This window comes from Chelonia mydas, chromosome 2 (assembly GCF_015237465.2).
Source record: "Chelonia mydas isolate rCheMyd1 chromosome 2, rCheMyd1.pri.v2, whole genome shotgun sequence".
In the NCBI taxonomy this organism is placed as follows: Eukaryota; Metazoa; Chordata; order Testudines; family Cheloniidae; genus Chelonia; species Chelonia mydas.
The window spans coordinates 17,582,296-17,608,534 of record NC_057850.1 but is presented as its reverse complement, the minus strand read 5'-3'; the positions used below and the strand labels follow the sequence as shown (position 1 = coordinate 17,608,534).

Here is a 26,239-nt window from a genome sequence, read left to right as displayed (position 1 = left end):
GAATTCCAAAAATATATCTCCCCTTTCTCACATGGTAGGGAGGTAGCAGCCACTTTTACAGATTGGTTCTCACTACCCTGGACATTATGGGAAGGTTTTTTAATGGGTTAGGCATGGGGACTGATCACATTGGGGAGCGGTGGTGAATAACCACATTGAGTGAACATCCTCCCACCAGCTCCCTGGAAAGCACCCTCTCTGGTGGAGAACCATGGTGCAATTGCAAGTCCAGCTCCGACAGGAGAGCCAGGGGGATAAATTCTCCCATTAGAATTGATGTCCTAGGACCTGTATGTGAGAGGAGCATTGGCCCAGGGCTTTTAAGGTCTCTCACCACCACACTGCCTTTTGACTGTGTATTTATAGGTTTCTTTTTGACTTTGTAGTTGTCTCTCCTTTAGATGTGACTGCTCACTGGTGTGAGAGTCTGAGGGTCTAGCAGGAACGAAGGATGGGAACAGAGGTTAGGGTGTTAGCCTTGAATTCAGAAGCGCTGCATTCAATTCCCTGACCTCCTGTGTGAGCTTGGGTAAATCAGATAACCTCTCAGTGCCTCTGTTTCTCATTTCTAATATTGGGATAATAGATACTTCCCTAACTCGTAGATGTGTTGTAAGGCTAAACACATTAAAGATTATGAGGTGCTCAGATACTCTGGTAATGGTGGCCATATCAGTACCTTAGATATCAGCATGAGTAGCTGGAACAACAATAGTGTTTGGAAGAAATATATCCCATGCTTACTTTTTGTAAAATGACAACTGTCCAGCATTTTCCTTCCAGGAAGTCTGACTTATTAGGTAGCAAGCAATTCCCAGCTGCACTGAAAGCGCATTATGAACAAACAACCTTCAGTTCAAACATCTTCAGTTCCACAGGTAATTTAGCTTCAGAAACTAGAACACATATTGTCAATAGTTTATTCACATTATTTCCAGCAGGAGAAAAATAATGTTCCACTTAAAGATAGTCGGTCTCTTCAGTGCATCTCCCTGCATAAAATTCTATTGCAGAACATCACTGACCCGTGCCTCTTCTTCTCCAATCTGTCCCCTACTGAGTCTGCACCTAGAATTCATTGTTAACCCAGGATGGCTTTCAGAATCTATGAGAGCCCACGGAAACTCAGAAGGAGAAGAAGCCACTCTACAGATAAGAATATCTGTCAGTGATTTGACAGACATTCTTACTGGACACCCCATCTGTTGCCTTAGTGGATGGACATTGCAAACTGTGACCTTTATTGAGGTGGGAGTCCACATTTCCACAACTCTGCGCTGTTTATTTTTCTACCCTTCCCATTCGGAAAGCTCAGTATCCTCACTTCCTATTTCAGTGACCAAACCTGCAAAAATATGCAGTCAGTTTGAATTGTAGGTCCCAGAATGCACCTGTGTAGTGACAGTTCTAATGCAACCCCGCCATTGTTAACACAATGTCTCAGGGCTTCTCCGCACAGCAGATTTGGGGTCATTAGCTGATCAAAAGCCAAAATTTTCAAGGAAAAACAAAAACACTCTTGGTACTTCATGTCCTTAAGATACACTCTAACATAACATAACTCTGCATCCGATGAAGTGAGCTGTAGCTTATGAAAGCTCATGCTCAAATAAATTTTTTAGTCTCTAAGGTGCCACAAGTCCGCCTTTTCTTTTTGCGAATACAGACTAACACGGCTGCTACTCAGAAATCTAACAGAATATTGTCTCAGTGTCCCTTATTCTCTGAATATTATAACACATTGCTCAGCATGACTATATAATAAGACCCCTTTTAACTAAATCATATCAGTCTTTTAGGCATCCAGATGATTAAAAAGTCTGACAAGTTCCTCTGAAAACACTTGCCTTATATTCAAAGCTCTTTCCATTACAAAATCATGTATTTTATTTCCGACTTTCTCCTTGTAGAAAGAAAATTGTACTTTGAATTGAAAGAAAAAAGAAAAGAAATCAAACTGAAGAACTGTTTATTATTGAACTACTTATTAATGCTGTGATAAGAGCAAATAAGAAAAGGCCATTTCTTCATAGACACAGAGACAACGAAATAGAATATTCTTTCTTTCATGACAGGAAAGATTTATAAACCTCATTGGTGTTCATTTGGGGAAGGTATCAAACAGTGGCTCCAGAACATTTTTTTTTAAAATAAAGGACGGTTCACTTGACACACATTCAGCAAACCAAGAAAAATGTGCCTAACACATTTGATACTTTGACCTTCATCCTACTTATTAAGATAAATTCAATGGTCTTAACTGCACATAAAATCTGGCAATGACCCATAAAAAGAGAGATGATCTTCAGTGTGCCACCACTATAGACGTTTACTATAATACCCCAGCACGTGCAGGGATATTGTCCAGATGCCAGCATGAATCCCATATGCAGATCACACAGTCTGCTGTATTGTATGTCATGCCACAGCCAAACATTTTAAAATGGAAACAAAATTATTGCATATATAAATTATGCAAAACAGCCAGTGATTGATTCCCCTGCTTATAAAATCCACCAGCTAATAATGTCTGCGGGCACCATCCTCAGCAGAGGCAAAGTTGGCTCTAAACCACTCTTATGCCACCCATGACCATACTCTGGTGGAGGTGCTGAACCAGTCGCATTCTGCAAGTCAGAGCAGCCACAGGGCTGCTCAAATTCATACTATTTAGGGATCACTCCCTTGGACAGGGATTGGTGGAGTGCATAGCATACCATGTACTTCCCTTCTCTCCCCTGGAACATGCTCTCTCACCTCCATCTAACCCTGATATGCCATCTAGTCTATACAGCTTTACTACTTTGCACCAATGCAGCAGTGCAAAGAGATCTTGGAAGGTCTAAGGATATAATTTTCTGTGTATACTTGCCTTTATTTAAGGATCTCTCAGTGTTTTGCAAACGCTGCTATGAACTACATATTATTATTCCCATTTTACAAATGTGGAAACTGAGGAACAGAATGATTCTATGGACGCCCCAAGGTCACATGCAGCATACCAGTGACAGATCAAGCAATAGAACGCAGAGTCCTGAGTCTTTCTGCAGTCTCCTATGCTTTGCTACTGGAAACACTCTCTTACTGTACAAATCTGTTCTCTCTCTTCCCCCCCCCCCGCACCCACTACCTTCCCCTATTCACAATTCCAGTCAGTTTCATAGTGGGTGGCACTTTTGGGGAGTGAGCAATGTAAGCCAAATATCTTTTGAGGATGCTCATGCCTCAGAGAGAAACCTAATGGGGAAATGTCCTGAAGGCTGAGCAGAAGGAAAGGGGGACGGTCCACCAGATCACCTTGTTGCATCTCCTGTTGCTAGATGAGCAACTGACTAATAGGAGAGTGATAGTAATGATAAGAAGTCTGGAAATACACAGGGCCTAATCATTCAAGAGAAAAGAAGTAATAACTATCTACAACTATCCAAAGGGATGTTATAAAGGAGACAGATCTCTTTTATCCTCCGTCGTTTATCCTTTAGTCAGCGAGGAAGGAACAAGAAGGAATGGACTTAAACTGGAGCAGGACAATTTTAAGTTAACTAAAAGAAAAGCCTTCACTGGAAGAACAGTTAGACAAGGGAACAGGCCAGCTGAAATCACAATCAAAGACCAGACTTTATACCCATCTATTACTGAACTATTAGGGACAGTTTAGGAAGAATTAATTAAATCCTATCACGAGAATGGGAAATTACCTACATGAGTTATTACAGGTTCATTTTGATCCATATGATGCTAAGATTATTTTTATGCCACTGTCCACATGTTGCATTATGCATCTGCAATAAACTACACCAATCCCAACATCGTCCCTGTGGCTGAATTGTAACTTTGGTGAATGGAAAAGGAGTACTTGTGGCACCTTAGAGACAACCAGTTTATTTGAGCATAAGCTTTCGTGAGCTACAGCTCACTTCATCGGATGCATATGATGAATACGATGCATCCAATGAAGTGAGCTGTAGCTCACAAAAGCTTATGCTCAAATAAACTGGTTAGTCTCTAAGGTGCCACAAGTACTCCTTTTCTTTTTGCGAATACAGACTAACACGGCTGTTACTCTGAAACCTTTGGTGAATGGGCATTTCTCCCACTGAAAGTCAGGCCTGCACACTTCAGCACAGAATTTGGCCATATGTATTCACAACCAAGTTCAACATCTCCCTGCTGAGTAATTAATACCCTTTAAACATTTTTCATAAAGCCTTAATTAGCAAAAAGATCAGAGCCTAATCTTGTGAGTAAAAATTCATTTGTAGAGATGAATAAAGGAACAAACATCAACAAATATATTAATGACATGGGCCCTGAGGGAGGATGCCAAGAGGAAGCTACGCTCCACAGGATTCCCCTGTGGAATGAGTAAGGGATTCAACCCAAAGAGAATACTGTCTGCACCAGCCCCTTCCAGGCAGCACAGCTCCAACAGAGTCATGCTGCCAGAGCGTCTCCTGGACTTCCTTCGCTTTCTCACCCTTTTCTTCATGGGCAGTTCGGTGGCAGGGTCAGCACAGATCAAGGAAAAATTAGAAGATTTCCCCCCTCCTTATTACCAGTTTGTATCAGAACCTCCCTCTCTGCCTTTCTGTTCCCACCCACCTGCCCGATATCTGTGAACTCAAGACCATAGATTAGAGGTGAGACTCTAGTTTGTAGGGAAAACCACTTCACACTTGCAGTCTTTATTTTAAGACGCTTTTTGCCAGGACCAAACTTGCTTAAAGGAGGTAGTTAATGAATATCACAATGTAGGTGTAGTTATCTTAAACCTCTAGGTCAATAGAATAAGAAACCTTAACCTTTCCAAAGTGCATTTGCTCATTTTACATTTTAGAAACAAGAAAATGTAATCATTGTATGAAAGAAAAAGTAATTATTTTCAGAACAGCTTTAATTTTCAAAAAACCTTTATGGAAAAAGGGAGTAATCAACTCTCATTATAGTTAGGGACACTGAACTGAAATTATGACAGGTTTCAGAGGGGAAGCCATGTTAGTCTGTATCCGCAAAAAGGAGTACTTGTGGCACCTTAGAGACTAACAAATTTGGGCATAAGCTTTCGTGAGCTACAGCTCACTTCACGAAAGCTTATGCTCAAATAAATTTGTTAGTCTCTAAGGTGCCACAAGTCCTCCTTTTCTTTGAAGTGAAATTCTCACACTCTTACTTCATCTAAAATAGATGGGCTCTTTGTCACACTTCTTTACAATGCACTATGAAGACAATAGTAGGTGATGCATGGGATACAGAAGGAAAAGCAATATCTTATATGTTCTGGTTTGTGAGTTTACAAGGTTGTCTATTAGTTTTTATTACTTGCTGCTGCAATGTGAGATTACAAGACATATCAACTTGCCTTTATTTTGGATTCAGCTAGTTACCAGTTCCAGTTATTCAGTACTTGGCTGCTTATGGCACTTAGAAATTTGGTATACTCCAAGAAAAACACAGGGCAGTGCTGAAACCTCTAGTTACATTTTTTTTTTGTTTGGGTACTTGATTTGAGAATCTTTTGAAATGTGGCAATTTGTGGCCTTTTCCAAAGCAACTGGGGTTTATAGAAGTTTATGCGCAGTAGCCTTAATACTGTGTATAGTTAATAAAAAGGCGCCAGAGAAAATGTTATTGTTTCAAGGTGAGAAGAGACACACAGTTTCTCCCACCATTGGGGGAACATGTTATTTGATATTTTCCTAGGTAATGGAGTAGAGAATGGCATGAAGTAGTAAACACAGGACATACTGGAGGAGAGCATGGCTCACGGCTGCTTTTTAAGAGCACCATTTGATCTCATTGTCTCCTCCTTGTTTGACAGGGGATAAAAAGGAATGGCTGATAACTGCAAATAGCTAGTATAATATTATGAAACCCTGACAGGTTTGGTGATTAACATTATATCCTAAGTGTTGCTGTAATTCAACGGTAACTTTCAGTTTGGTCATTTGGTTATGCACCAATATAGCTTGCAAAGTTTATTTATCAAGGTGCCCTCTTTGGAGCTGGAGCTCCCTGTAAGGCAGAAGGCTCCCTCTGGGGATGGAAGCTTGTGTTTTTATACCTTAAGAGTGATACTTTGACCTGTGAACACTAACTTTGTCATGTAGCATGCTGGTAAACAAAGTGCACTGACCATTGTTGCTGAAGGACATTTTTGTTGAGGTAACTGTAAATACTGTTGTGTTTTGTTTTTCCCCATAAGGTCCAGCCACTAGAGGGTGACACAGAGACACAGCATAGGCTACACAATAATATACATCTCTAGCCGGTCTTGTTGGGGTGAAAGTTGATGTGTATTTTAGATACTGTCCAAAACTGTTATACTCCATTGGCAACAGTGTATTGCAAGGGAAATTTTAAATAATTTTTAAGTAATGTTCATGTGTTTCTACCCACCCTCATAATACATTCTGGTGTGATAATTTGTTGGATGATTTTAGAGGATAAAAACAACTAGGAAGAAAAAGTACTTATGTGACAACACAGGCAAGTCCTCAATATAAATACTATACTATCTTCTGGCTTATCACCCACTGGGCACTATAGCCTTGCCTTAATAAAATTTAATGTATACAACAAAAAATAGAATCCACTCAAAAAGCAGCTCTATAAAGGCTTCAAAAATCTGCAGCACTTAAAATTCCTCTTCTTATACAGATAATTAGGATAAACAAATGTTTCTAGTCCCGCTTTTAATTTTATTTGGATGTGAATGGAGTTCCCTGTTACAAAGTCAATCCATATTCCAGACTAAAAGACCATAATGGTTCCTTCTGGCTTTAACATCTATGAATCTATATCTCACAACACTCCTTGACCTTTCTAGGATTGCTTTGATCCTGTTGCTGTTAAATGCTCTTATAATTATTCTACATTGCTGGTATTCTTCATTCATTTAGATCCCCCTCCCCATTTTGTTATTTTCTTGTTGTTTAAAAAATTACCAAGCATCTTGGATAATAAGTATGTTCCTTAAATAATAACAAATAATAAGAAAATAACAAGAAAAGTGGCAGAAATAAAGATTGAGTGTCATTTCTTTTGCAGCCTAATATCACAGAATCATAGAATATAGAAATGGAAAAGACCCCAAAGGTTATATCCTACCATCTCCCTGCCAAAGCAGGAATACTCCCTATCGTTTATTTATATGTGTTTTGTCCAATCTTAAATGTCACAAGCAACAAGGCTTCCAACATTTCCCATGAGAGGCTTTTCCATGGATTAACAGATTTCACTATCAGAAAAGTTCATGTAGTTCATAGAGTTTAAGTCTGGAAGGGACATATAATCTAGTCTGACCTCCTGTACATCACAGACCATTACATTTCACCCAGTTATCCCTATGTGGAGGCTGAGCACATGAGCAAGACTCACCAGCTAAGCATCTAGGATTCCCTGTACCACCTCCAACCACTGATCCAACATATCCGGTGTCCTATCTCATAAATTCATAGAGCTTAAGGCCAGAAGGGACCATTAGATTAACTAATCTGATAATAAACCTGCTTAGACGTTGTAATCAAGTCACATCTCAAACCAAACTTCTCTTTCTGATATGCTAAATTGATTGCACTCTTAGTCTCTCACCATTTGAATAATTTTTGCGGCTCTTTTCTGCACCCTCTCCAGTCTCCAGCTGTCCTATTTTAAATGTACTGTCTTAATTTCATCCTATTATTTAACTTTCACTGATAGCATGCAAGAGCCTATGGTGCTAATGACAAATGTTTGCCAACTCTTCTGCCATCTCTGCTGTTTGACTAATTCTACTGACACTGAATGCTTCTTGATATTCAGGCCAGGACATATAATTTCTAGATTGCTGGTCTGACTCCTGAGGGCATGTGGACATTACCTCAGATCTCTCTGCCCCCAGCATTCTTAGCTGATGAAGCAGCGACAAGGTCTCAGACCAGTCTACAATGCGATATTAACAGCACTAGGTGCCAAGTTATTCTAATCAACACCAATACTAGACTTTTACTATTTAGCTTTCATTGTTTTAGAGCAACCACCATTGGGTCAAACCAACACCCCAAGCAGCCTTAGGCCAATATTTTAAAAAGCGACAAGTGATTTTGGCTGCCCCAGATTTTAAGTACACACTTTACGCACCTTCTTTTGTGGCTGCCGATGCAGTTCAATATCACCTGGAGAATAAAGTCATTCCTGTCGGACTAGCAAAAAAGGCATTATTTTACTGCTTTGGAAACTAAACATAGCAAATGAGACTGCTGTAACTATCACAGCATTACTCTTCTCTCTGTCCTGAGGAAAGTTTTTGCCTATGTCCTGTTGGGTCAAAACATTGATATCTTAAGGAGCAACAGAAGACCACAACAAGCTGGCTTCACTCCCAGCCATGACACAATGTGCCACCTTATTCAGAAGGTACAAGAATTCAAGTGCCACATTCACACTGCATTCATGGATATGAAGGCCGTGTTTGACTCTCTTGACAGGGAATCACTTTGGCTGATCAGTGACCTTCACCTTCTGGAAAAGTCTTCAGGCAGCCAACTCAGGTGTATTCAGAGTTTGCAAAAGGTACTTGAATGATGACTGTGGAGCCTGGGATCCTCTATTTAACCATAGCCAGTAGAAATGCAGACTGCCTGGCCAAAGTGTCTCATCTCTGTTGAGCTGTGAGAACATTTCCATTTCTGTGCCCTTTCCATCCTTGACCTCTCTACTGCAACTAGTCATTCTCAGAAGTGATAGTCTTGTATTTAATTTTTATTATTTTTAATTAAATACCTGTGTATTTGGCAGTAAACTGAGATGACCAAAGTCAAAGGCCACCAAACACCCATCAGACAGTAATAAGTCCGGCTCACTATTGACCTGTGCTAGGTTTGAACAAGTGTTTGAGAGGTGACACAACATATATATTATAAAAAACAACTCTGAAACTATTTATAGTGTGAGAATTATGTCTTCTTGCTCACCAACAGAACTCAGATAGGGAAAGCTTCTTTTCACTGAAGCCCTAACCAGACTATTGATTTTACAAATTGCAGTTCATTTGCACTGGTTGTACAGTAGTATTACTCTACTGGCCTCAGTGGAGTTACTCCTCATCTACAGTGGGCATGGGAGGTGACAGGTCCTTTAACTACTGATTTGCAGTCCTTTTCTTAAATCTTTGCTTGAAGGAAGGAGCTATGGGTGCTGCTTTGAGGATGGACTAGACATAATCAGAAAGGGCAAACGCTGCAGATGAGCAGAGCCAGGAGAAACAGGATCTGAAATCTTATGGCAAAAGTATTCCCTTGGTCACTGCAAGTGAAAGTGTTAGACATTTCTGGGGTAGAGGACAGGAAGAGGGGAACATCAGCTCTGTGACATGTTCCTGGGTTTCTAGAGAAGCTTCAATACATGTGAACATCAAGGTTTTGGTTTCATGAGTCAGGAGGGAGCAGGGCTAGGGCTAGGACTAGGGCGAAGAGAGTCACCCCCAATGGCACAAGTGTACAAGGCTTGCGAAGCACAATATAACACTGGCCCAGTCCGCCAGTTAAGTTGTTGGCCTATCCACTGAGTGATTCTCCTTAGCCTCAAAGTGGAAACTTGAATGCGGCAGCCACAAAGGACATTATGTGATCATGGCTCCTAAGGGAAATGTGCCACTGTAAGAGAAAGGCCTGGGGAACTGTGCAGAGGCATTAGGCTGTCCTATCTGGGTGTCTGAAGTTCTACAGATTTGGAGGGCTGAAACGCCCTGCCCATTCTCACTTGAGCTGGGTGACATTTTTCACACTAAAGTTTGTCAGCAAAAAAATGCAGATCTGGCAACACAAGAAACATTTTGTGAATTTGTGTCAATTTCACTGAATTGTTTCAGTCGTTTAAAAATATTTTAAATGAAACATTTAATTTTGACATTTTCAAAGAAAAACATTTTGATTTTTCAATTCAACATGACTTTTTGTATCAAAAATTTCTTTAATTTTATTTTAAAAGCAATCAGAAACATTTAAAGATGCTTAAAATTGAAATAAATATTTCATTTGACTAAAACTATTTTTTTAAAACTTTTTGATTTGCCAAAAACTTATAAAAAAATCAGTTTTGGTTTGATCAGAAGCTACTTCCCCCTTCTCCTGATTTTTCAGAATTGCTAGTGACTCGAAAAGTCTTATTCACTCAGCTCAAATCACATTGGGGGCTAAAGTTCTCCTCCGCAATGGAATGGGCTCCACCTAAACCAAAACAGAACCAGATTGCTGGCATGTAAAATTAAAAAAGATTGTAGAGGAGTTTTTTAAACTGTGGGCTGGGGGAAAATCAACATGTGCATAGGAGCACATGGTTGAGACAGAGACACCCCGCAGGGGAGAATCTATTAATGTGGATTCTCTATGTCCGAGTAAGGAGCAGAGGATGGAAGAGGATCAAATACAGGTAGGATCTGATGAGAAACAGCCAAATGAAAAAGAGTCCCATTCACTTACATCACATAATGGCAGAGAGCTAAAAGTGACACATTTTATAAGTGCTTATATACAAATGCTAGAAGTCTACATACTAAGATGGATGAACTTGAGTGCCTGGTGTTAAATGAGAATATTGATATACTAGGCATCACAGAAACTTGGTGGAATGATGATCATCAATGGGATATGTTAATACTGGGGTACAAAATATAGAGGAATGATAGAATAGGTCATGCTGGTGGGGGAATGACACTACATGTAAAAGAAAGCAGTGAGTCAAATATAGTAAAAATCTTAAATTAATCAAACTGTACCATATAATCTCTATGGATAGTAATGCCATACTTGAATAATAAGAATATAGCAGTAGGGATATACTACCGACCACCTGATGAGGATGGTGATGAGACTGTGAAATGCTCTGGGAGATTAGAGAGGCAATAAAAAATAGAAAACTCAATAATAATGGGGGATTTCAACTATCCCCATATTGACTGGGTACATGTCACCTCAGGACAGGATTCAGACATAAAGCTTCTTGACACCATAAATGACTGCTTCTTGGAGCCTCTCAAGAACCCACAAGAGGAGAGGCAATTATTGATATAGTCCTAAGTGGAGCATAGGATCTGCTCTAAGAAGTGAATGTAGCTGAACCACGTGGTAATCACAACCATAATATAAATTAAATTTAACATCTCTGCGGGGGAAACACCAAAGAAGCCCATCATGGTAGCATTTAACTTCAGAAAGAGGATCTACACAAAAATGAGGAAGCTAGTTAAACAGAAATTAAAAAGGTATAGTGAAATATCTGCAAGCTGCAGAGAAACTATTTAAAAACACCATAGGAGAGGCTCAAACTAAATATATATCCAGAAACAACAATAACAACCCACCCCCCTCCTGCCCTCCAAAATGGGAAGATGTCAAAAAAAAAAAATACAACCAGGGCTAAACAATAAGGTAAAGGAGTCAGTTAAAGACAAAAAAGACATCCTTTTAACACTGGAAGTCAAACCTTACAGAGGAAAATAGAAAGGAGCATAAACACAAGTCAAGTGTAAAGTATAATTAGACAGGCCAAAACAGTATCTGAAAAGCAACTAGCAAAAGACACAAAAACGAATGGTAATTTTTTTCTAAGTACATCAGAAGCAGGAAGCTTGCCAAACCATCTAGTGGAGCTACTGGATGATCAAGGTACCAAAGCAGCACTCAAGGAAGACAAGGGAGATTCCCAGACCTGAGCCTTTCTTTTTAGGTAACAAATCTGAGGAACAGTCACCAGATTCAGGTGTCAGTCGAGGAGGTTGTGGAACAAATTGATACGTTAAATAGTAATAAGTCATCAGGACCAGATCGTATTCACCCAAGAGCTCTGAAGGAACTCAAATGTGAAATTGCAGAACTACTAACTGTGGTTTGTAACCGATCATTTAAATCAGCTTCTTTACCAGATGGCTGGAAGATAGCTAATGTGAAGCCAATTTATAAAAAGGGCTCCAGAGGTGATCCCAGCAATTACAGGCCAGTAAATGACTTTAGTACCGGGCAAACTGGTTGAAACTATAGTAAAGAACAGAATTGTCAGACACATAGATCAAAATTATTTGTTGGGGAAGCGTCAACAGGATTTTTGTAAAGGGAAATCATGCCTCACCAATCTACTAGAATTATTTGAGGGGGTCAACAAGCATGTGATCAATGGTGATCCTCCAGTGGATATAGTGTACTTAGACTTTCAGAAAGCCTTTGACAAGATTCCCCACCAAAGGCCCCTAAGCAAAGTAAACACTCATGGGTTGATAGTGAAGTTCCTCTCAGAGATCAGTAACTGTTTAAATGACAGAAAAGAAAGAGCAGGAATAAATGGTCAGTTTTGAGAATGGTGAGAGGGAAATAGTGGTGTTGCCGGGGGGGGCTGTACTGGGATCAGAGTGGTTGAACATATTAATAAAGGATCTGGAAAAAGTGGTAAACTGTAAGGTGGAAAAATTTGCACAAAATTATTCAAGATAGTTAAGCCCAAAGCAGACTGTGAAGAGTTACAACGGGATCTCACAAAACTGGGTGACTGGGCAACAAAATGGCAGATGAAATTTAATGTTGATAAATGCAAAGTAATGCACACTGGAAAACAGAAATGCCAACTACATATACAAAATGATTGGGTCTAAATTAATTGTTACCGCTCAAGAAAAAGATCTTGGACTCATTTTGGATAGTTCTCTGAAAACATCTGCTTATTATGCAGCGACAGTCAAAAAAGCTAACAAAATGTTAGGAACCATTAAGAAAGGAATAGGTAACAAGACAGTAAATATTATAATGTTAGTATATAAATCCAAGGTACGTCCACACCTTGAGTACGGTGAGCAGTTCTGATCATCCCACCTCAAAAAACATATTAGAATTGGAATAGGTACAGACAAGGGCAACAAAATGATTAAGGGTATGGAGTAGCTTCCATATGATGAAAGATTAAAAACGCTGGGGCTGTTCAGTTTGGAAAAAGAGATGAGTAAGGGGGGATATGACAGAGGTCTATACGCTCATGAATAGTGAGGAGAAAGTGAATAGGGAAGTGTTATTTACCCCTTCACATAACACAAGAACCAAGGGTCATGCAATGAAATTAATAGGCAGCAGGTTTAAAACAAAAAGGAAGTACTTTTTCACACAACACACAGTCCACCTGTGGAACTTATTGCCAGGAGATTTTGTGAAGATCAAACTATAACAGGGTTCCAAAATAATAAGATAAGTTCCTGGAGGATAGGTTCATCAATGACTCTTAGCCAAGATGATCAGAGATGCAACCCCATGCTCTGTATGTCCCCAGGAGTCTGTTTGCCAAAAGCTGGGAGTGGACGGCATGGGATGGATCACTCAATGATTGCCTTTTCTGTTCTTTCCCTGTGAAGTATCTGGCATTGGTCACTGTCAGAAGACAGGATACTGGGCTAGATGGACCATTGTTCTGACCCAGTATGGCTGTTATGTTCTTATATTCTAATGATTGCAAGAAAACTCTGGCAGCTTAAGCTTAAGAAGTTTCCTGAAATTCCTTCATAGAGAAATAACTGGTCTTTTATTTCTATTTAATAATAAACAAACCCGGATCAAAGGCTTATTACAGAGAAACTTTATAAGGGGGTTAACATTCACCCTTTAAAACAAGTCCCAAATAACTGTGATTGGAATTTTTATTTATGATACTTTCTAGACCATTTCTGCATTGAAATATGAAGTCTCTGAATATTTTTTCACCAATCTGAACTTTATCCTCATACCAGTTTAGAGGGATTTTTATATTCTTAGTCTCCATATTAAAAAAAGAGATGATTTTAGACCATATAACCTTCTTAAAATATCCTTTCCAATCTCAACCCAATCTGCTCTTATTTTAAAAGTTGTAAATACTGACTGTTGATTAAAAACTAGAGCTGTAAGAGCTTGATAAAACCTGCATGACATGTAAGCTTCTTTAAAAACAAAATTTCAGATCTCATCAGCCTCCAGAGAGCTTTATTACAGCAAATGGAAAAAAATGAGATGGCGACTGCAGAAGGGAAGCAAGAAAAAATACTCCTGAAACTGGAGATGTAAGGGAAATAAATGGAAAGCAGAAAGAAGGAACTTGCTTCTTAATCATGGTGTCAGCTTTCCATCGAATCCTGGATCCCTTTCCCAGCCCAGACTAAGCAAAACAAGGTAGACATTCAGATCTCCACATGGATAGGCAATGTGCCACTGCTGTGTGTAACTAGCACACTGTTTAGTTTCTATATTGGTAAATAGTTAACAATCCAACAGGAGAAGAGAGATCTGCGGGGGGGAGGTTACAGATGGTTTTCCATTGAGACAACAGATGGTGGGAGAGCATGTGGGGGACAAATTGTTAGCACTAATCCTTTGATATTTCTCACCCTCCTCTAGCCCTGGACAAGGTTTCTTTACCAGCACAGTATCAGTAGGTATCATAGAATATCAGGGTTGGAAGGGACCTCAGGAGGTCATCTAGTCCAAACCCCCTGCTCAAAGCAGGACCAATCCCCAGCTAAATCATCCCAGCCAGGGCTTTGTCAAGCCTGACCTTAAAAACCTCAAAAGGAAGGAGATTCCACCATCTCCCTAGGTAACCCATTCCAGTGCTTCACCACCCTCCTAGTGAAAGTTTTTTTCCTAATATCCAACCTAAACCTCCCCCACTGCAACTTGAGACCATTACTCCTCGTTCTGTCATCTGCTACCACTGAGAACAGTCTAGATCCATCCTCTTTGGAACCCCCTTTCAGGTAGTTGAAAGCAGCTATCAAATCCCCCCTCATTCTTCTCTTCTGCAGACTAAACTATCCCAGTTCCCTCAGCCTCTCCTCATAAGTCATGTGTTCCAGTCCCCTAATCATTTTTGTTGCCCCGCACTGGGCGCTTTCCAATTATTCCACATCCTTCTTGCAGCGTGGGGCCCACAACTGGACACAGTACTCCAGATGAGGCCTCACCAATGTCTAATAGAGGGGAACGATCATGTCCCTCAATCTGCTGGCAATGCCCCTACTTATACAGCCCAAAATGCTGTTAGCCTTTTTGGCAACAACGGCACACTGTTGACTCATATCCAGCTTCTCGTCCAGTGTAACCCCTAGGTCCTTTTCTGCAGAACTGATGCCTAGCCATTCAGTTCCTAGTCTGTAGCGATGCATGGGATTCTTCTGTCCTAAGTGCAGGACTCTGCACTTGTCTTTGTTGAACCTCATCAGATTTCCTTTGGCCCAATCCTCTAATTTGTCTAGGGCCCTCTGTATCCTATCTCTACCCTCCAGCGTATCTACCTCTCCTCCCAGTTTAGTGTCATCTGCAAACTTGCTGAGGGTGCAATCCACGCCATCCTCCAGATCATTAATGAAGATATTGAACAAAACCAGCCCCAGGACCGACCCTTGGGGCACTCCGCTAGATACTGGCTGCCAACTAGACTGGAGCCATTGATCACTACCCATTGAGCCCAACGATCTAGCCAGCTTTCTATTCACCTTATAGTCCATTCATCCAGCCCATACTTTCACTTGCTGCCAAGAATACTGCGGGGGACTGTATCAAAAGCTTTGCTAAAGTCAAGGAACAACATGTCCACTGCTTTCCCCTCATCCACAGAGCCAGTTATCTTGTCGTAGAAGGCAATTAGATTAGTCAAGCATGACTTGCCCTTGGTGAATCCATGCTGACTGTTCCTGATCACTTTCCTCTCCTCAGAGTGCTTCACAATTTTAGGTAGATAAGAAGTAGATTTGGACAGCCTAGCAAAACTCCACTCACCCTGGGCAAGTAGTGTTTTGGGTGGGTGAGTGAAAGAAATACAGAGGAAACAAAGTGGTGAAGTAGTAGAAGTAAAATGGTATCTTTTCAATTGAACTGTACTTGAAATTGTAGAATTCCTAGGAATTTGTCCTCTCTTCCCTGAAAAGGAAGCCCCGCTTCACAAGCTGGCAGATTTCCAGGGATAGCCCTACTGGTTGTAACCCCTGGTACACTTGGCCCCAGCTTCCACTGGAGCCACATGACCAGGCACTCTTATTGGTCACAGCCTCCCCTGGCACCCTAACAGCCTCTCCAGAACAGATAGAAGACCAGCAGGCTGCTGAGTAATCAGCATGGTGTAGTCAATAGAGCCTAGAGTGTTAGGCCTGGGCAAGACCTGAACCAGAGGCTGTGAACCAAAGTCAAGCAATGTATTAAAGGAAATGCCTCTAAGTGCAGTGTCCAGTACATGAACTTGGCAGAGATTCTGCTAACATTGCCAAAATACACTGAATATGGAAACACATTCCAGCAGGCTAGCACAAGAACACCCCAAACTAGCACAAGATAGGATGGTTTGACAGAAGTTATAAATAGGGACATTTTGTCCGAATCATCAGGAGAAAGGTACGGGGGGAGCGGGGGGGGGGGAACGAACATGTCACAAAACACATAAGTTGTTTGTCTCAGTCTACAATTGTTGGGGTACCTCGCCTCAACTCTTTATCTGGCTTAGGGGGCAGTGGAAAGTCCCACCACTGACTGGGCTGGTCAGTTGTCACGGGCATACATGTATTAGTGTCTCTGTAGAAGCTACAGGGTGCTATTACCATACTTTATTGGCAATAAACCTGGCTGAGCACCTTCATCACTGAACGGAGGCTGTGATCTTTCTGGGCAGTTCTATCAAGGTCTGTTGAATCAGCTACCTGTGCAGAGCTGGGACAGCATGCAGAGAGGACACACTCATGCCACAGTTGATGACACATGGGACCAGAGTAGGGCAGTGTGTATTTCCCAGTTGCACCTTGACCAACTGCTTCTTCCTTTGACCCATTCAGTCTCCCCCCACTCCCCCATCATGCGCTCAAATGCCATTGAGGTCTTTATGTAGTCCGGAGCAGTGGAGTAGAAGGTCTGCGGAGGTGACTGAAGCACTCCCTTTTGCTTGCGTGAACTACATCCATACCCAGAAGACCCCCGCCCCCTGTGGGTACTTCGCAGGACAATAATGCAAGCATAGAAAAGGGCTGTTTTCTAGAAGTCTGGCTGATGTGATGGAGGGAGATTGTCTTCCCAGAAAACAAAGAAGCTAACAACAAAGGGTCTGTCTCCCTGCTGCCTTACTCCCTTTTTCTGCTGGGGTGGCTCCATTGGAATTGGCAGAACACAGTGGTGAATTACGACCCAAAGCATTTTTTCCTTTCTTTTTCTTCTTCAGGTTTCTAGACCTGATGAATTTTTCTGACTGAGTCTAAGCCAAATATCATCAGTCCCTGCACAGCAGTAATTGTGTAGCCCTGTGGGTGGTTATCTTGGCACTGGGTAGGGGAGTTTACATTTTATAAATCATTCAGAACCTGCTGCAGTGAGGAGAGTAACAAATACTTACCATGAGAGTAAACATACATATCCAAGTGACACAGTATGGGTTAAGCTGGTCATCTCAAACAAGTGCCCATATAGAGTCCTTACGCCATAAGACACCATCATGCATTGTGCATGCATCACACATTTCAGAAAAAAATATATTAGAGAGATTTTTTAATCTTTTTATTGGCACACCTCTTCATGAGCCTGATCCAAAGACCATGAACGTCAACAGGATTCTTTCCAGTGAATCTGTTGGATTTTGGATCAGGTCCCATATCTCTCCACCAAGAAAGGCAGGCTTACTTAATAAAATGAGTCTAACTACATAGACCTTGGGTGGAGAAGAAAACTTTAACTAACACACTGTTGAGACCTGGAAAGCTTAACTAAAATAGCTTTTCTATGCATAATAATGTTGTAATTTTGAGGTTTTATTTTGAGAGCTGTGCCTTGTTTGGAAGAAGGAAGTCTCCCCTTCTACGGTGTCTATTTCCAGACTTGAGTCATGAGAGTTTGCACTAGTGCAGTTTTCAGACGAGCAATTTTTTTTTTTGGAGGGGGGGTGGAGAAGGGTACAATTCTCTGGGAGATTTGTTTATCTTTAAATGGAGATATTTAAAGATTGATTTATCCAACCAGTTTCCGGTGGAGATCAATTACTGGATAAAGAGCAGAGTATCATTAATGCAATAATCATATGGACATTACCCCAGTGTGTGTATGTGTATCATATGGCTCATTTGCAAGTTAGGAACAGTGGATAAATAAAGAACAAATTTCATTTTCATCTCAGTGAAGCTTTCTACTCTGTCCTGGTAGCAAGTATACAAAAAACTTTAGCACTAAGGCAAACTGCATATCTGGGTTATGATTATTTTTGAAAAATGTGTAGCATATATTCCAGAAAATTAGCCCCACATTTCATTTTCATTGCCTTGCCCTAATGAAAGAAGAATTGCCCACTCTGTCTTTGAGGTAATACCAAGTAAGAAAGAAAAAATACACTATATTGGTCTTTAAATATTCTGTTCACAAGGTTGGTGGAGCACCGGCTGTAAGTCTTTTTGTAATGCTCCACGTAACATACTGGGCCCAATACTCACCTTGTGTAAATCAGTAAAGTCAATGAAGCTATGATGGCTTACAGCAGCTGACAAACTGGCTGACAAGATATGCTTTGTTTTAACTTTAGCATTTTTGTTGCCTGAAACATCCATAGTTTTCAGGCCCAGGTGGGTGAGTGTGTTCCACCATTCCATAGATGAATTAACATACTGGCCAGTGTCATCAACCTGCTACGTACAATTGCCTTCACAACAGTGGTGCAAGCAAACCAGTACGGTCAGGTTCGCTGTACCATTAAGACATTTATTGCCGGTGTGCCGTACAGGAAAGCCACATTCTGTATCGCTGAACACCGTAGGGATCTCCTGGGAACTGCAGTGGCGAAAGAAGAGGAATGTGGGGCTGCCAGGTGGCCCCATGCTGGCAGCTCCACCTCCTGTCTAGGGTCTGTACAGCCCTGCTGGAGGACAGGACTGGAGGTGGGACTGGGTGTGGTACAGCCGCACTGGAGGAGCTGCTGGCTCTGCTCCTTTTGCTGCTGCAATTCTCAGGAGAGCCCTGCAGTTCAGAAATCGGTATCCACTGAAATTGGTATCCAGCACAGAGGGTAGACAGCCCCCACCCAGGTAACATGGGATGGAGGCCCTGGGCTGGGAGGAGTCACACGGGAGGACTCGTGCCCCCCCCTTTGTGTCCCTCCCATAAGTCACCTAGGCGTACCAGTAAGAGTTAAAATCTACTTGCACCACTGCTTCACAACAAGTTGTCTCAGCTGTGTTGCCCCAACTAGCCCATCTTTTGTTTTTTTCCACAAATAGGAATACTTGGGAGTCTTCATCTGTGAGGTTTCACTTTCTCAATCTGGCTTTCAAAGGTTCTAGATCTTAACCAAAACCAAGTTGCAAACTCAGATTTGATTTCTACGTGAAAACAGGAAAAGTATAGCCATAGCCTCTTCTTTGGATTTCACTGTCACACGTTGACCAGGTTTCTTGTGGTTTTATCAAACAGATAGAAACAATGCCAAGGAAGTGTGCTACTGACTTATCACAATATCACTCACACCTAATGGTGGCAAAAATTCTCCCTCCTTAGTTCTACTGTCATCCACATGTTTGGTATAGGGTAGTGTTTCCCAAACTTGGGATTGCGCTTCTTCAGAGAAAGCCCCTGGCGGGCCTGGCCGGTTTGTTTACCTGCCACGTCCGCAGGTTCAGCTGATCGCAGCTCCCACTGGATGCGGGTCGCTGTGCCTGGCCAATGGGGGGCTGCGGGAAGCGGCGCGGGTCAAGGGATGTGCTGGCCGCTGCTTCCTGCGGCCCCCGATTGGCCGGGCACAGCAAAACGCAGCCAGTGGGAGCCACGATTGGCCAAATCTGTGGACGCGGCAGGTAAACAAACCAGCTGGGCCCGCCAGGGGCTTTCCCTGAACAAGCGGTGTCCCGAGTTTGGGAAACACTGGTATAGGGTAAGGGCCAGATTCTTAACATTATTTAGGTGCTGCTAGATGCCCAATGGGATTTTCAAAAGCACCTAGATGCCCAATTCCCAATGAGAATAAGGCACCTAGGCCTTTTTGAAACAACCAGGGGGGCCACTGGACAATAAAGATGCTAAAGGAGCACTCAGTGAAGACAAGGCCTTTATGGAGAAGCTAGATGAATTGTTTGAATCAGACTCCATGGCTGATTATGTGAGTGAGATTTACACACCTAAGCCATTCTTTTCAGATAACAAATTTGAGGAACTCTCAGAGATTGAGGTGTCAGTACAGGAGGTTTTTGAAGAAACTGATAAATTAAACAGTAGCAAATCACCAAGCCTGTTGGTACTCACCCAAGAGTTCTGAAGGGATGCAACTATGAAATTGCAGCACTATTAACTGTGGTATGTAAACTATTGCTTAAAATCAGCCTCTATACCAGACGACAGGAGGACAGCTAATGCAATGCCAATTTTTAAAAAAAATCTCCAGAAGCAATCCTGGCAATTACAGGCTGGTAAGCCTAACTTCAGTACCAGGAAAATTGGTTGAAACTATAGTAAAGAATAAAATTGTCAGACACAGATGAACATGATTTGTTTGGGAAGATCAACATGGATTTTGTAAAGGGAAATCATGACACACCAATCAGAATTCTTTGAGGGGGTCAACAAACATGTGGACAAGGGTGATCCAGTGGAGATAGTGTACTTGAACTTCCAGAAAGCCTTTGACAAGGTCCCTCAACAAAGGTTTTTAGGCAAAACAAGTAGTTATGATATCAGAGTGATCCATGAGAGGACATTCCCTAATTGGTAAAAAGACATGAAACAAAGAATAGGAATAAATGGTCAGGGTTCACAGAGGAGGGGGTAAATAGCAGGTTCTGCAAGAGTCTGTAATGGGACCAGAGATGTTCAAAATATTCATTAATGATCTGAAAAAAGGGGTAAACAGTGAGGTGACAAAGTCTGCAGATGATACAAAATTTCTCAAGATAGTTAAATCCAAAGAAGACTGAAGAGTTACAACTGGATCTCAAAACTGGGTGACTGGGCAACAAAATGGCAGTTTTAATTCAATGTTGATAATTGCCAAATTATGCACACTGGAAAACAATTCCAAGTATACATACAAAATGAGGTCTAAATTAGCTGTTACCACTCAAGAAAGATCTTGGACTCATTGTGGACAGTTCTCTGAAAACATCTGCTCAATGTGCGGTGACAGTCAAAAAAGATAACAGAATGTTAGGAACCATTAGGAAAGGGATAGATAATAAGATTTCAAATATCATAAAGTCACTACATAATCTATGGCACACACCCCCCCCCACCCCTTGATAACTGCATTGAGTTCTGGTTATCCTACCTCCAAAAAGATATATTAGAATTGGAAAGGGTACAGAAGGGCAACAAAAATGATTAGGGGTATGAAACAGCTTTCACATGATGAAAGATTAAAAAGACTGGGACTATTCATCTTGGAAAAGAGATGACTAAGGGGAGATATGATAGAGGTCTATAAAATCGTGGTGTGGAGAAAGTGAACAAAGAAGTGTTATTTACCCCTTTACATAACACAAGAACCAGGGATCACCCGATGGAATTAATAGGCAGCTGGTTTAAAAAAAAACCAACCAAACAAAAAGGAAGTATTTCCCACACACCGTGTCAACCTGTGGAACTTGTTGCCACAAGATGCTGAGAAGTCCAAAAGTATAACTGGGTTTAAAAAAAAAAAACAGAACTTGTTAAGTTCATGGAGGATAGATCTGTCAATGGCTAGTAGCCAAGATGGTCAGGGATGCAACCCCATGCATTGGGTGTCCCTAAGCCACTGACTGCCAGATGCTGGGACTGGACAATAGGGGATGCATCACTCAATTGCCCTCTTCTGTTCATACCCTCTGAAGCACCTGGCATTAGCCACTATCAGAAGACCGGATACTGGGCTAGATAGACCATTGGTCAACCAAGTACGGCCATTTTTATGTTCTTATTGCAAATTTTACCTGACGTATCAGTGAAAGTCAATGGGATTTAGGCTCCTATATACTTAAGTCCCTTTTGAAAATTTACCCATAATCCTATATATAAAACTGTTACTCACCATAAAATTCTGCATTTCCATAGTTATTTGCTTTCTTCACAGTAGGTGAATTTATCACAATGCATCTAGAATTTATGTTAGCGTATCTAGCTATGAGCAATGGATCAGTGGAGTTACTCCAAGTATACACCCATGTACCTGAGACTAGAATTTGGCCAATATGGTGCCCAGCTGAGAAAACCAATGATAACAATAAAAAAAAGCAAGGGACCCGCATTATAATGAAAAATACCAATGACAAGGAGAACAAGAGTTGCTGTAGAATAACAAGAATTACATAATATGCAGCAGATGCTACCACATTAACTGTCCAATTTCAGCTCAGAGCTGCACAGAAAAAACTGAATCACCTCCCCACCCCCCCAAAAACAAAAACAAAAAACACACATGGGGAGGGAGGGAAAAAGCATCATTCTGATAGTTTCACCTTGAATTTGCACTGCATTCCATAAGAACAAGCTATGATTAGCAAAGGCAAAAGAAATAAGCAAAACTGTTTTTGTTGGGGAAAGTGCCATGATTTCTATGTGGAATTTATCTAGACATACATACTACCAAGTCCTGCATTCCTCCATTAAAATATGAGTGCAATATTTGTATTCTAATAGATCTGCAGGTGCTTACTGGAGGATCAATGCAAAATCCCCCAAACACCACCAAAACATTTAACGGCTTTATGCAGTCTATACCATGCTGGCCAATGTTGTCTCACCATTTCTTTGTACTCTCCCATCTGTTGTGTCTTGTCTTAAACTTAGATTGTAAGCTCCCTGGGGCATGCACCTGTCTTCTTCTTCTGTAATTATACAGTACTCAGTACAATGAGGTTCTGGTCTATGACCAGGGCTCTAAGGCAATACAGTAATACAAACAACGGCCACGTGTTTGTGGGATCAGCCCCTTAATCTCTGTGTGGTAAATATGCACTATAATCCCCATTTTACAGATGGGGAAAACAAAGAGAAAGATAGATGTGCCCAAGGCCATGCAGCAAGTCAATATCAGAATCAAGATTAGAACTCAAAATTTACAAGCAGTCAGCCCCTTGTTCAAACCTCTAGATCATGCCGCTTTTTGTGATCAGAACATGAGCTTCTCTACTGCATTCCCATGCAGTTGGCCCCAGCATCACCCCCTGCATTTTGCCTATAGGAAGGAGGAGGGGAGAGAGACAGCCAGAGTGTACTGTATTCTGGCAATGTCAAGCTGCTCTAAGGCTCCTTCGGGGGCCATTGCCACCTGGAGTAGTATCCAGCAGCGCCTAGGCTGCTCTAACTTACCTGGGTCCAGTACAGATCAATCCATGGAATCAAGGAGCTACCGTGAGATGCCTTTGTTGCCCAGCTGATAACACAGAAGAGAATCTGATCCACAATGTACTGTGTATCTACTGAACATGAAATCTGTGTTTAATAATGACATTTTCATTCTGAATCAGGGTGGCTTTATGTTCCTCAAAGAAGAGTTTACACCATGGTGTGGGGAGTGGTTAGACAGACCTTTTAAATGAGAGAGGGAATTTGGTGGCAAAGAATTGAACGGAAGGGAGCAGAATTTCAAGTAAAAATATCTCCCTTTTAATCATCCCATTCACTCCAATGAAAGGGAACCCTAGGGTTACAGGAAACCAGAAGAGTGTTGTATGTTATACATATCTTTAAAGCGTGGCTATCTTTAACCAGTTTACATAAATGGGGAGAAATAAAACCAAACGCAGAATAAGCAGGGCTTATGGCCTCAGTAAGTCAAGAGTTTTCTATGCTAATGAGGGACTCCTTGGATAATTCTGATTAAAGCTAAAGTAGAGAACATACTGATATGGTAAATTATGGCAGTTATTTTTTGTTACATATTTAGCGCAGTTCTTTGCTTCACCTCTGTACACATCCCTGCCTTCAAATGACCTTAAATTCTCAGAAATCAAAGAAATAAGCATGTATCTAGAGGGCAGGGCTGAGCAAAAGGCAGAATTTCCATCCCACAGGAAGTTCCAGTATTTCCACATTTGTGTTTATCCTAGATTGAGACAAAAAGCTGAAATATCAACGTTTTTCATAGAACAAAATATTCCAAAAGATTTGATTCAGAAATATTGAAATTTGTTTTGACAATTTCAGTCAAAACACATTGACAGTCTTGAAATCAAAATGTTTGTCTAGTTTTTAACCTGACCGTGCATATTTTGTTTTGAGAAACCTCAACATTAAACTGCATTTCCCAGGTGTGGAGGAGTGCCTCCTAAGAGTTGTTGTTCACCACTCACCTCCATGGGCCAGGCTCCCTGGACAAACTACATCTCCCATCATGCACCATCAGTCATGTGACTCCAAAGATGTAACAAACTTGGTCAGACTTGAATCTGAGTTGCATCTGATGAAGTGAGCTGTAGCTCACGAAAGCTTACGCTCAAGTAAATTTGTTAGGCTAAGGTGCCACAAGTCCTCCTTTTCTTTTTGCGGATACAGACCAACACGGCTGCTACTCTGAAACCTGTCATTATGAGCGATGTAGTCCTGCAGGGAGTCGAAGCCATAGGAGAGAATGGGGACCTGAACTACAGTTCCCTTGAGGCAATATGCCATGATGGGAAATGCAGTTTGATATTAACTGATTTGAAACATTTTGGGTCCGTTCAACAAAACAAAATATTCTGATCTGTGTCTGACCTCAAATTTTGTTTAATTTTCCCAATTGAAAAATCAAAAATATTAAGCAAAATTGAAATTTTCCAACAGAAAATTTTGATTTTAAATTCCCCAAAAGAGTATGGTGACCATCCATCCACAGTCCTGCAATGCAGAGTTCAAGTCCTGATCTTGGGTTGAATGTTTCTGGGACAGTATTTGTCCTGGGTTCCCTGCGGTGCCACTCCACACCTGCCCAAGGCTCAGGGGTAGTGCCAGTCTCTTCCTGGCTTAGCCCTTAGCCCGCCCCCCACCACAAGGTTCCGCCCCTGCCTCTTGTTCCTCCCTGATGCCCCACCCCCTGGCCAGGCCAGAAGCTGGAGCTAGGCAGTAGTAAGAGCCACCCAGGGAGCCTGGGCCACTGTGGGGATCCCCAAACCCTCCACCTACCCTGGGCGGCACACCTGGGTGGTGGGGACATGAGCCAGGGGCTGCTCTTAAGCACCTGGCCCCCTGCCCAGAGCAGGTGAAGAGTCCAGGTCACCCCACAGTAGCCCAGGCTCCCTGGACAGCTCTTACCATGGCCCGCCTTCGGCTTCCAGCCTGGCTGGGCGGCGGGGCCTCAGGGGAAGGAGGATCAGTGGGTGGGGATCCTGCATGTATCCCGCTTTTGCCATTTCAAAGGGTGGTCTCCTTATGCTGAGGGGGGAGATGGGGAGAGGGAGCTGAAGGGGGTACCTGTGGCAGGGTTACTCACTGGAAGTGGAGGGCAGTATTGTTCCCTGTCTCAGTGGCAGGGTGACTGGTGCAAGCCGTCAGTCAGTGCCTCCCTGTGGTACCCTGTCCCCATCCACAGAGCTGGGAGCTGGGCCTGGATGAGCAGGATCCCACAGCACTGGATGCAAGGGCATGGACCAATCAGGAAGGAGACCAATTGGGGCATCTTTCTGATCTGCAATGTCTTCTCTGCAAAAATAGGAGACATTTCCTGTTATTTGAAAAACCTGCCTGGACAGAGGATGGAGCCTCAAAAAAGTACTAATGGCTGGGAAAACCCAGATGTATGGTAACCCTAGGCAGGATAGTGCAGAGATAAATGTCAAGAACATTACACAACTTCTGGATCTCTCAATGTAAGTTTGGCAAAAAGGGAAGGAAATAAGGAGAAAACCATTTACATATATAAAAAAATTAGGCTAATTTCATTAGTGAATTAAATGGCAACACAATTTATATGTTGAATGCATACTGGTCCTAAAACTAGTTTAAATGGCAATGCAGCATAATGGCATTGATTTAGCATTTGGTGGGTGAAAAGCGAGTTTAACGTATACACCCAGGAGGCAGAGTGAGGGTGTATACAGGAGAATGAACTACTGCATGAGAAGGGTGTCAGAGTAGGCTCCTCTGCACAAATGAGGCAAGGAAGAGATTTCCTGATGAAAGCCTTTGAGATGTCACGTCAGCAAAATACAACAAATGACAGAGCATGACCCTCACTTAACCAGTATAAATCCATGCACATCAGTGAGGTTACAAGTGTGTAAGTAAGAGGAGGCTCTGGTCCTAGTGATGTATCAGCTCCAATTTATATCATAGCAGCAGCATTTCTCTGGATA

The 26,239-nt window shown here is 41.8% G+C and overlaps 1 protein-coding gene across 2 annotated transcripts in view; it reads right to left on the bottom strand.

Moving 5' to 3' along the window:
* Positions 1-26,239, bottom strand: part of ADCY8 (adenylate cyclase 8) — a 180,296-nt gene that overhangs the window by 99,414 nt on the left and 54,643 nt on the right. The gene's annotated exons all lie outside the window — the stretch shown is intronic.